Source organism: Lissotriton helveticus, chromosome 8 (genome assembly GCF_964261635.1).
Source record: "Lissotriton helveticus chromosome 8, aLisHel1.1, whole genome shotgun sequence".
In the NCBI taxonomy this organism is placed as follows: domain Eukaryota; kingdom Metazoa; phylum Chordata; class Amphibia; order Caudata; family Salamandridae; genus Lissotriton; species Lissotriton helveticus.
This window is the reverse complement of record NC_136069.1, coordinates 194,951,867-194,964,482: the sequence shown is the minus strand read 5'-3', so window position 1 is coordinate 194,964,482 and position 12,616 is coordinate 194,951,867. Positions and strand designations below refer to the sequence as shown.

The following is a 12,616-nucleotide window of genomic DNA, read 5'->3' as shown; positions in this document are numbered from 1 at the left end:
TAAAGTGATAACACCACACAAAAAGGATCCCACACCAAGTTAGAACAAAAGAACTTCCTATAATAAATAAAACTAAACCAAAATACAAACCTCAAATCAATAGAATACAAACTATGCAGTTTTAATAATTTTGGTAAAAATAGCACCAAAAAGCAGAAAGTCCCAACTATGGACATATGGTAGTGCCAGACCGGGACAAAGTCACAAGTTCATGCTGACTGCAATGGAGCACGGACCGGCTATAGGGACCCAGTTAGTCCTGATAAACAAAGTACCTTAAATCCTGAGTTGCGGAACGCTTTGAGGATCCGTGTCGAAGGTGCGTCATGCAACAATAGCGATACGTTGGTTCCAAGATGTGGTGAGGCTGAGGAGTAAGAGCCTGCGTCGTTGAGGATCCCGTCCACAGGGCTTGCAATGCAAAGTCCGGCATTGAGGATGCAGTGTGCAGTCGGGGAGATGCCTCAGTTCCGAAGAGTTGCAAGGCTACGATGCAGAGTCCGTCGTCGAGGCTTCCGTTGACGAGGTATGCGAGGGCCTGCACTGAGGATGCGTCACTCAGTGGTGGTTACGATGGACTATGGCGGCAATACAGATCTTTGTGAGGGGCCCAATCTACGCAGCAGCGGAGATGTGTTGGTTCTGCTCTGGTTTGCACCATGCAACAAGGAGATGTGTCAGTTTCACTGGCTCCACAGAGACTGGCAGAGCACCTTAAGCCCACCTCCAAGGTTCCAGGACTGGGGTAGAACCACTTGGCAGGGTAGCAGCCACGGTCCGTGTAGGTAACAGCGGTGAGGCCGCGTAAGGGGGATTTCATGGGACAATGCAGAGGGAAAATTAAATAAATAATTAATTTCCCCTCTGCATTGTCCCTCGAAACCCCCCTTTACCCAGCCCCACCGCTGTTACCTGCACAGACCGCAGCTGCAGGGTAGACTCACATAAGGCAGAGTCCAATTACAGATGCAAGGTTGTTGGAAGCATGTTATGTGCCTAAGGCTTCAGATCAAAAGGCCAGCCAACTAGCTCTTAGAGTCACTCTAGGTTCAAAAGATGCAGGTCCAGTTCTTCTCACCCAGGCAGGAGGGCAGCAGGTCAGCATAGCAGCAACAGTTTTATCAGAGCAGCAGTCCAACACAGTGGAAGTGTTTGTTGCACCACATCAGTCCTACTTTCTGGCAGAGCATCCACAGGTCCAGAAGTGTACAGAAGTGGTGGTGTCTGTGGTCCAGAATTTATACCTAGTTGCCCCTTTGAAGTGTGGAGAAACTTCTAGAGGCATGCCTTTGAAGTGCATAGGTGCCCTGCCTCCATGGCCCTGACTCCGGACTAACTACAGGGGGTGGGAAGGCCTTTGTGTGGAGACAGAACACAGCCTATTCAAGTGTAAGTGGGGCTGGGTTCAGTGCCTCCCTCCCATCCGGTCAGTGATGATCCAGCCATTCACACCTAAGACTCCTATTGTGTGAGGCTGTCTAGAAAGAGCAAACAAAGCCCAATTGTCACCCATACCCAGTCATGCGAAGACAGGGTGCAGGCACCAATTATCTATGACAAGAAAATGCCAACTTTAGCAGCCTCAAAATGAACAAAAATTAATTAGGATAATGGGGGCTGCTTTTTGGAAAATGATGGCTGGCTTAACAGTACAATTTATTGTTTTATGCAAATCATCTCTGGCAAATGTATTGTGTGCTTTGTAATATTCTGTTCTAAGATTACGATTTATATGTTTGTTTATTGTGGGAACAATCAAGTCTTTCCCTTGCTCTGATATAAAAGATAAATGACTTATCAAGAAGAGATAATGATGAGTAAATAAATACTACAGACCAAAGAAATCAGTATATGGTCCCAGTCTGTTTATGTAGAGAACGTAGTGAATGTGACAGCTAGATACATTGTTGTTCTAATTTTGATAGGTCTGATCTGGTTGTATGTTACAGGACCAAACTCCTTCATTCAGAAAACTTTCTAGAAGTGGCATTTTTAGAATTGCAATTTAAAATTCGACTTCACCATCAGTTGGATTTTGAATTAGGATTCCAGTGACACCAAACATGAACTGGTCATCTATTCTCATTTGGAAATTACACTTATAAAATGTAATAAGGCAACTCCAATGTTATCCTATGGGAAAGATAGGCCTTGCAGTAGTGAAAAACGAATTTAAGAATTTTTCAAAACCAGGACATGTAAAACTTAAAAGTACAAGTCCTACTTTTTAAATACATTTCACCCTGCCATTTGGGCTGTTCAGGGCATACCCTAGAGGTGACTTACACATATTAAAACAAAGGTGTGGGCCTAGCAAAAGGTTTACTTTGCCAGGTTGAAATAGCAGTTTAAACTCCATACACAGGCCTGCAATGGTAGGCCTGAGACATATTTAAAGGGATACCTAAGTAGGTGACACAATCAGTGCTGCAGGCCCACTACTAGCATTTAATTTACACGCTGTGGGAACATATAGTGCCACTCTACTAGAGACTTATGAGTAAACTAAATATGTCAGTTGGGTATAAGCCAATGTTACCATGTTCAGAGCAGCAAGCACAAGCACTTTAGCACTGGTTGGCATTGGTAAAGTGTCCTACAGCCAACAAAACAAAGTCAGAGGAAGAAGGCATAAAGTTTGGAAGTGACCTTGCAAAAAGGGCCAAGTCCACCAATAGGTAAACTAAATATGCAAGTTAGGAGTATGCCAATTAAATCACATTGAAAGAGGAGAATAGGCACTTTACCCCTGGTTACCAGGTTTAAAGTGCAACAGCCCTCAAAAAAGGTCCAGGTAAAAATTTGGAGTTAAACCACTCAAAAGATGGTAATTTCCAAACAACAATAGAAATACAAGAACTACCTACTAAAAAAGCTTCCTTCACTGGATAGATTCTGGAAATAGTGTGGTCCTGTGTGCAAGCATTTGGAGAAATGTCTATGCAAGCCAAGACCCGCGTGAACCACTTATGGTCCATGTTTTGTGAAAGACATTTTGGGCACATAGATGAAGTGGAACTAATTACAATTCTACTTAGAAGGACGATGAATCAGACAGATTGACTATAAGTAAAGGAAACCTTATGTGGACAATTATTGATTATGAATTAGAACAGTTATTCTGTTTTCATGGGCCTTAAATTTTCAGCAACTATTTACTTGTGGTAAAGATGGGTTTGGAGAAGTAACAACCACTTGATGGTTCGTTATCGTTGGTCTGTGCACCATAGAAAATGCAGTAAAATATTAGTTCACTGTTGGAACTTAAACTATTTTTTTCTTTTTTTCATCGTTATGGCAAATCGGAAAGTTGATGATCCAACTCCATTTCACACTCTAGCTGAAATGACATTGAAAACCAACTTTTTTGCTACCAGGATGTCTGCACAGAGTTGTTACCACTCATGAAGCCACACGGTAAGGGCAAAACTTTTTATATTGTACATCTGTACAGACAACTGTTTCCTATTCCATGTGTTGATGTTTTTTTCACAGACATGTGACATCCGACCTCCCCGTCAGCTCTGTGTGCTAAACCACCCTCTCTCACTCTGTCGATGAAGAGACTGCTGTACTTGGAAGAGGTTGGGGCGTAACAGTCAAAGCTGCAGACTGTGGAACTTGGGAACCAAGTTCAAATCTCAGCATCGGCTCAACATCCTGTGATTCAGGGCAAATCACTTAATTTCTCTGTGCCTACTGAAGAAAAATAATGTATCCTTGTGTAACGGAACTGGTGCTCATGTAAAGCACTCCCATACCTTCTGGTTGAGTTTGCGCTATATAAAACTGCACCAAAAAAATATGTAGTTAGGGGCTTGCAGGCATCTCATGTCCTAACCATGATTGCTGCGCTGTCCGTGCAGGTAACAGCGGTAGGGGCGGGTTAGGGGTGATTTCGAGGGACGATGCAGAGGGACGATGCAGAGGGAACATTAATTATTTATTTAATGGGCCACGGCTGAATGACTGTTTTAAGGCTTCATTGCCCAAGTCAGGAACATTTTAAAGGAATTTGTGAGAAGTTTGAAAGAAATCTAATCAGAGAGAACATTCCATCTGTTAGTTTGTTGTTTCCTAGTGTTCTGCAGTGATGCACACATGACGCAGTAATAATAACCAGCCCTTGTTGACCATTCAGTAATAGTTGGTGATGTGGGTGGCTGTGGGCTCCTTGCATGATGAACTCAGTGTGGTAACTGTCACAAGAAAAGAGGCCAACCATTGAAGAAATGCATGATCAGAATAGTGAATATAACAAAAGATGAACAAACCGACGCATTGTTCCTGACATAGAGTCACTATGGCCCTGATTATGAGTGGCCTGTATTTCCTTGAGTTCAACAGTACTACTACACCCCCTACAGTTTTCCCAAGGTGAATTTCGGCAGGTCAAATCTGCTGAAGATGATCAGGGGTAAAGTCTTGTAAATTACGCTACATGCAGATCGTTGCGAGGAAAGCACCAAAATCCAAATGCTATATGACCCATTTGGACATGGAAAACCGTAGACTGCAGTTATCAGCCCAATAAATACTGAGCCCTGTGGGATCATCTTTCATCGCGCCCAGTATAAAACTCCTCCCCCAAAAGGCCACTCAAAATTAGGGTCTTAGTACGTGGTTGGTATGATGATAAGGCTCAGCTGTGCCAAACTCAAAGTCTGCCTTGAACCAGTAATGCAAGAATAATATACTCCTGTACTTTATACAACCTTGATGGGTCTTCCCTGCCAACTTCTATTTGGTAGAATTATATGAACTGGATGGTTCATCGGATACACTGCTTAATTTGAGGTGGTGGTTTTCAGGGCTCGGCACCAGCACATAATTATCAACACCAGCACTTATAACAGTATGCCACATGGTGGCAATGTCCATCTGATTTCGAAATGAGCACCTCAACCGCCATTTATTATTCAATATACATTAAAAGGGCTTATACCTGCCACCCAAGCCATCCTTATAGTGATGGGGCGCCTGGAATTGTCTGAATTGTCACATTTGTAGGAGTGTGATTTGTAGTTGTGTTGGTACTCTCATTTGCAACTCTGGCAGGGGCAACAGGTGGTGCAAGCTGCAGTAGCCTTCTGATGAGGACCCTGGCACTTATTTTTTTTTTTTTTTACAAATTGAGCACTTATGTATTCGGCCATGCATGACCAGACAATGGCATAGCTGAGGAAGCCAAGATGAGAAAGAGCACATAGAGGAAACCGGACAAAAATGTTAGGCTTGCGGAGACATTTGAGATTTATAGAACACATAAGAGGAGAGACGAAAGTGAGGAGAAGAGACACAGAATGAACAGCAGTGTGTAATAAGTGAGGGGCTCTTACTAAAAGCTCAACATAGTAGTTGTAGTGTTGTCAGACTATGTGTACTAAGACCCTTGTGGTACTGGGCGGACTCAATAAGCAACTACGTAACTTAAGGTGTTAAGGTGTGGTTATTAATGGTTATGACGTAATTAAAATGCAGTGTGTGATTGTATACTGAGGAATAAAGACATACAATACAGAGTTCCATGTGTGGCATATTCCTTTGCATACTCGAGGGGCTGGGGAGGACGCAACAACTGGCGCCGAGAGTGGGATCTGTGCCCCAAAGAAACAAGGCTGCTCTCCCTGAGAGTTTGCAATGCTACAGTGAAATGCTTGTGCGTGCCACATGCACTCATGTCGAAAAGAAGCAGTTTGACGTTGGCATGTATGTAGTCGAAGCCCCGCTCCAGCCCATGTCAAAGGATTTGAAGACCCTGCTGAGGGGGGGCATTCAAAAAGCTCACCAGAAAACCCAAAAGAAGAGATATTGCGCCACATCATAACACAAAGTCATGATCACTACAAAGCGAAACGCTAAATGCAGTGATAACCCGGTATGAAAGTGCAAGTGTACTTATCAGTAAGAGTGAGGGAAGTGGCACTCAACCTCAAATCGAGTGTGAAAACCAGGCCCAATTTAGCTGCCGATGTATGCACAGCAGCAAGCAGCATCCAGTGCACTGAAAGGCCTTCGAAATTGTGAAATGTTTCAATGGCTGCAGAAGGGAGAATGTACTATGGTGCAGCCACATTACTGAAACCACCACCGCCATTCGAAAGTGCCAAGAAGTAGAATATTGGCATCAGGTCGACTGCATGGAATGAAACACTTGACAATTTCATACACAAAATGTAAGAAGCAGAGGATTAGAAAATAATCAAGTACCTAAAGAATCTTGCTGGTGATGGAGTGAAAGAAGTGATAAAGAAAATATCACAAGTTTACTATTGGGCAGCAACACTGCAATACGCACAAGGGATGTTAGGCGGTGGGAGTATTGTGGAGCAGGACACAAATGTATATAGAGCACTTATTGGGGATGAAGCCAAGAATGGCCTGCTGAAAACAGTGGATTATAACTATTTTAAACACACTAAGTTCAAGACTTTACAAGCGGTTTATAAAATCTGGCGAGGGGTGGCAAAGAAGCTGGGGCTCGGCAGATATAACCACTACACACGACTATATAATAATCATTCATTACCAGGGGAAATATTCAGCGATTCAATTATGAAGGAATGGGATAACAAAGGGATTAGAAAGATAGGAGATCTTATGGATATTGAGGGGACAATTAGACAATTTCAGGACTTAAGGGGGAAATATGACATAAGAGGGAACAATTTTTTTAAATATTTACAGCTAAGAAGTTATCTAGCAGACAAAAGAGGTGGACCAATAGGGTTCGAATCGAATAGAATCATGGAGTACATAGAGAAGGCGGATAGATGCACAATCAGACAGCTCTATGCAGAATTGTATACATTAAAAACCGACGATATAGTTAAATTTGCCACTAAATGGGTGGAAAAGGTGGGTGCCTCCATGGAGGACTTACAGACATCTTTGAAGTTAGGCCACACAGTTTTATCTTCTGCAACATTACAATCGCAGCATTATAAAACTATATACTCTTTATACCACACGCCAGCAAGAATTGCACAATGGGGGGGGGGGTCAATGGAATCACATGCCCACGTTGCAACTCATCAGAGGCGGATATTGTCCACATGTTTGCTCAATGCCCACAACTTCACACAGTAAAAGGGGCAATTGAGAACTTCTTGGAAAACTCGCTGGGAATCACACAAAAGCTGACAGATGGTATTATAATCTTAGGAATCGTGGGCGAAATAGAGGAGCATCATATAGAATTTATGTTTATGGTAACAGCGGTGTATCGAATTGGAATCGCGAGAGCATGGCTTGACAAGGTTCCCCCCACGTTTGAACTCTGGATAGCAAGGTTGATTTCCACTTACAATCTGGAAAAAGCTATTTATGAAAGAAAGGGTAGGAGGGCGAGAGTGCTGGGGGAAAGAATTTGGCATCCACTAACTCGCTGGAAGCAGAGTAAGGCTCAAGGCGGGAGTGAGTAGAAATGGATTAAAAGTCAGAAAATAACGCTTAGGATAGGTTTGCACCAGGTTGTACTAAGGTATGCAGATAATATCAAAACACATAAGAATATGAGTATTTGTATTGTTTTGGATTCTTTTGTCACTGAATATTTTATTTTATGAGATTGATCTGCATGATTTGCTCTTCTCTTTTTGGTTTTCATTACTCTTCTTTTCTCTCCGTATATTGATTGTCTTATGTGCTATTTTGGTGTATATTGTAAAAATGGGTTAAAAAATCTTTTTAAAAAAAAAAAAAAAAAAAAAAAGAAAATATCACAAGTTGATACAATGTCATACCGTCAAGTCAAGGAAGTGTTAGAAGCCAAGTTCAATCCGATGCCAAGTGTCGACTATATAAGGTACATTTTCAACCAAGCATGACAGCAAGCTGGCCAAACGATGGATCAGTTTGTGGAAAGACTTGATATGCTTATTAAACACTCCAAGTTTAGTGAATTTAATGATGAAGAAGCCATTCGTCTCCGTGTCATGATGGCAGTCTTTCAGAAGAGAGACGCCCAACTTAGAGAAAGTGCTAATAGCTGCAAGTTAAGAGCAGATTGGCAAGCCACTGAAATGGAAGCTGGAACAGTGAAAAATGAATCAGTGTTGGTCATGAAAAGCAAGCACAAGAGCAAGGTGTATTCCTGCAAGTCAACACCTCCAAAGAATAAAAAGCTGTGTTTCCAATGTAGGTTTTCATTTCCCCATGAAGGAAAATGTCCAGCCATTGGACAAATGGGCCCAGGTTGTGGTAAAGAAAACCACTTTGTAACGGGCTGCAAAGCGAAAGAGAACCAAACTGCATCACAGCGAAAAGAGAAAATAGACACCAGAGGGTTCCAGGAGCATTCTCGCCATGTCCAGAAGGCCAAAAAGCAACATTAGTTACAACAAGTAGAAACCAGACTAAGTCGATGGTCATCGAGTTCATGCAACAAAGGCTAGTCAACATCATTATTGAGCACCAGTGAAGAAGATGGATGTACAATGATGATATCGACCACAGAAAGACAGGCACACGTTGGTTTGGCTGCTTGCAATGAAGAACAAAAGACAAAGGTGAACCACCACATGAAGCAACAGAATTCATGTGGACATTGCCGTAAGATTACAATAAAGATCAGCGGTTGCCCCATAACCTTTATCATAGACAATGGTGTGTCAATTAACTACATGCCGGTCAAAACGTTCAACAGCCTACCTCCTGTACCACTCTTTAAACAGCCAAACATGAAACTCTACACATGGGCTGCTTCTAAACCATTGCAGAGTCAAGGATAATTTTTGGCGACAATGAGACTCAAAATCGTATCAGTGCAAGTGCCAATTCATGTTCTTCAAGGTGCCTTGTCCAGTGCATTCTTACTAGTTTTGCCACCGCTGCTGACATGAGACTGGTATCTCTCAATTACAACCTCCACACTCAATCTAAAGTTGTGAGCCAGTTTCCGTCTTTATTTCATGGCCTAGGCTGGCTCAAGAAAATGAAAGTACAACTTCACATCAATGAGGACATTTGCCCTGTTGACCAGCGGCACCGCAGAGTCACTTTCCACTTGCAAGAAGCTGTTGAGAAAGAACTAGAAACACTGTTACAGCATGACATCATTGAGCGCCCTACTGGTCCTACGCCATGGGTTTCGCCCACAGTGGTGGTGCCAAAAAAGGGCAGTGGAGGTGAAGTGTGAATCTGTGTTGATATGTGCCAGACCAACTAAGCCATTGAGAGAGAAAGACATCCTGGTCCACACATAGCAGACATGATGATGTAACTGAACTGTGCCAAAGCCTTCTCCCGTCTTGACCTGAACAAGGGATACCATCAACTCGATTTGGAATATAACTGCAGGTAAATCACTACTTTTCCGACTCATGTTGGTTTGATACAGAAGGTTGAGTTTTGGAGTGTTATCCACTGCAGAAATATTTCAGGATATTATGCTTCGAATAATTCAATCTGTAACACATGCTTTTACCTACAGGGATGACATACTAATATTTGGGACAACAAAAAAGGAGCATGTGAATGCTTTTACGCAAGTGTGTCAGTTACTTGCTGATGCAGAACTCCCTCTAAATGCAGCAAAGTGTGAGTTTAAATAGACCTCCTCAAATTCTTAGGACATATTCTCTGATGGGGGGGGATGACTCCTGAAACAGATATAGTGTAAACACTGTCAGCTAGCTGTCCCCTACAAGATGTTACCATGCTGCGATCCTTTTTTGGAATGGCCAATTATTACTCAGGGTACATTTATGACTTTGCTAGTGTGAGTGCCCCATTGAGAAACTTGACAAAACGAGATGTTTCTTTCCAGTGGTCTGCTGAATATAATCAAAGCTTCAATAGAATAAAACATGCAATTTAAAATACAACTGAGATGTCCTATTTTGACCTCGGGCTACATACTGAGAGCACAGTCTATGTGAGTCTGATGTGAGTCCAGTCTATGTGAGACCATTATGCTGAGCATTCCTTGCTCAGCATAATGGGCATCCAAATGCTCAGAGAAACATTGTGGCCTATGCCAGGTGAAGCCTGTCTGACACAGAATGTGCCTATTAACAGCCAGAGAAAGAGAGTCAGGCTGTAGTGTGGACCTGCAAGCATTTTCACGTGTTTCTATATGGAAAACGTTTCACTATCATTACAGATCATCAAGCGCCACTCTCTATTTTTGGAAACCCGAAAGCCAAGATGCCCCCTCACATTAGAAGGTGGGGATTGTGACTAAAAGAGTATGACTATGCAATGGTACAGTAGTCTGGTAAAGATAGTAATCCTGCTGATTATTTTTCATGAGTGTGCTTACAGAGGTACAGTTTGACATCCAAAATCACTGAGGAGTGCCTTAACTTCATTGTGAAGTCCAGCACATTAGCAGCCCTATCCATTTAAGAGATCATTGCTGCTACTAATGCTGATAAGAACATGCTTATCCTCAAAGACACAATTTCAACTCCGTCGTGGAAGAAGCATGCTCGACCTTTTGCTGATGAAGTTGAATTTCAAAAATTCAAGAATGTACAGGATGAACTGTCAGTTACCAATGAAGGTGTTGTATTGAGAGGCTCATGAATCGTCATACCTGAGAGCCTAAGACAAAGTCACTGAGCTAGCCCATGAAGGACATTGTGGCATTTTAGCCACCAAAAGAGCCCTAAGAGACCTGGTGTGGTTCCAGGGCCTAGATGAACGAGTGGAGAGGGAACTAAAAGAGTGCCAACCTTGGCAACTGCCTTTCTCCCAAGGTGACACCCATTGACAATGTCTGACCTTCCTGCACATGTGTGGGAAAGAACTGCAGTTGATTTCTTTGGACCTTTAGAAAATGGACATCATCTTATGGTAGTTGTTGATGAGTATGTTTTCATTTAGTAGATAAGTTATCATCAACTACCCATGACAAGGTAATTGAGCGGCTGGATGACATCTTTGAGCATCCACATCATTCTCAAATATGACAATGGCACGCCTTCAATCGCAAAAATTCAAGAAATTTCAGGTCAGACTAAATGTATAGCATCAAAAGAGCATACCTCTGTGGCCCCAGGATAATGGTGTCGTGGAACCATTCAGGGGTACCCTCAAACAGGTAATTCAAGATGCATCAATGGAGGGAATTAAGTTAACTAAGTCCTGTGTCAAGCCCTTTGTGCCTATCATTCAACTCCTCACTCCACAACTGGTGAAAGTCCTTCCATCTTCCTATTTGGGAAAGCCATCGGAACTAAACTGCCCAAGTGGACAGTAGACCGATCCTTGAAAACTGAGAAAGTTCATGTCACGGACACTTCTCGGAAGTGGCAGATAAAAAACATGCTGATCATTGTCGATGAGCTCAGGAAACACCCTTTAATGAAGATGACTGAGTCCTGGTCAGGCAGAAACGAAAGTTGAAAACAGACACTCTTTTTGATGTCAATCCTTTGAGGGTTGTGATGTGCAAAGGACATATGGTGACGACGCATCGTCCTGTGAAAGTCCATCACACAGGACTTGTCACACTCTAAGCACCTACCTCAAAGGTTGTTAGCTCCTGCACTCATGAATGAGGTGACCTCACCTTACAGTCCAGATCAAGTATCAGAACCTGTGCCATTGGTTCACAGAGTGCATCTCTACTATCTCATACTACTCAATCTGGCCAACTACTGCGAGCACCTCGACGCCTTACTGAAGAAATATGATGACTGTTGTTTGTACTTTTTATTTAACAAAGGGGAAATGTAGTGTTGTCAGACAAAGTGCCCTAGGACCCTTGCGGTTCTGGGCAGACACAACAAGACATAACTTGCTGGGAGGTGCTAAGGTGTGGTTATTAATCGTTATGACATAATGGAAGTACAGTGTGTGATTGTATGCTGAAGAATAAAGACGTACACTCTAGAGCTCCGAGTGTGGTGTATTCCTTTGCATGCTCCCGAGGGCTATTACAGTAATGAGCGAGGGGACAGATTTGGTAAGGTGTGCAGATCATGTACGATTCATCTAAACATTGGAAAGAAGAGGCCAGATATATTAGTGCGCCTAGTGTCGACTGTTCAGTGGCAAGAGGGCACATTTTAGTAAGCGCAGAGTGCAGAGGCAGAGGGAGCTCCAGTATCATAGACCAGGGAGGTAGAGAGTGGGCAACCTGTAGAACAGATTGTACATGAGGGAAGAATCAATTTCCAGTTTAGAAAACAGTTGGGGCATAGTACCTATAAAATGGAAACAAGCAATTGTGCTCCCACTCCAAAAAAAAACTAATCTAAGCTGGGAGCGGCTAGACAATCTCCGGCCCATCTCTCTTCTTCCATACTTGGCCAAGGTGGCTGAAAAGGTGGCCAATCGCCAACTTATGACTTTTGTGGAGGAAGCCAACCTTCTTCATCCTACCCAGTTTGGCTTTCGTGCTCGCCACTCTACGGAGTCTGCGATGCTCCTGGCCACCGAAACCATTAGGCAAGGGGCAGATGAGGGGCATACTATGGCTCTTGTTCTACTCGACCTAAGTGCCGCATTCGACACTGTAGCACATTCCACCTTGCTACAGTGTCTCAACGGTGGTGGAGTGCAGGGGATGGCACTCAGTTGGATGCAGTCCTTTCTGACTGAGAGGGGTTTTCAGGTTAGACAGGGAGAACACTACTCTCGGGTATGTAATCTCGATCAAGGGGTC

The 12,616-nt window shown here is 43.0% G+C and overlaps 2 long non-coding RNA genes across 4 annotated transcripts in view; one reads left to right on the top strand and one right to left on the bottom strand.

The window, feature by feature from the left end:
* LOC144772516 (uncharacterized) overlaps positions 1-12,616 on the bottom strand; it is a 434,413-nt gene that overhangs the window by 24,939 nt on the left and 396,858 nt on the right. The window lies entirely within an intron of this gene.
* Positions 1-12,616, top strand: part of LOC144772517 (uncharacterized) — an 88,477-nt gene that overhangs the window by 74,513 nt on the left and 1,348 nt on the right. Inside the window, exon 2 of the long non-coding RNA XR_013599789.1 lies at positions 3,311-3,417. This is a non-coding gene — a long non-coding RNA (uncharacterized LOC144772517). The remainder of the gene's footprint in view (positions 1-3,310; positions 3,418-12,616) is intronic.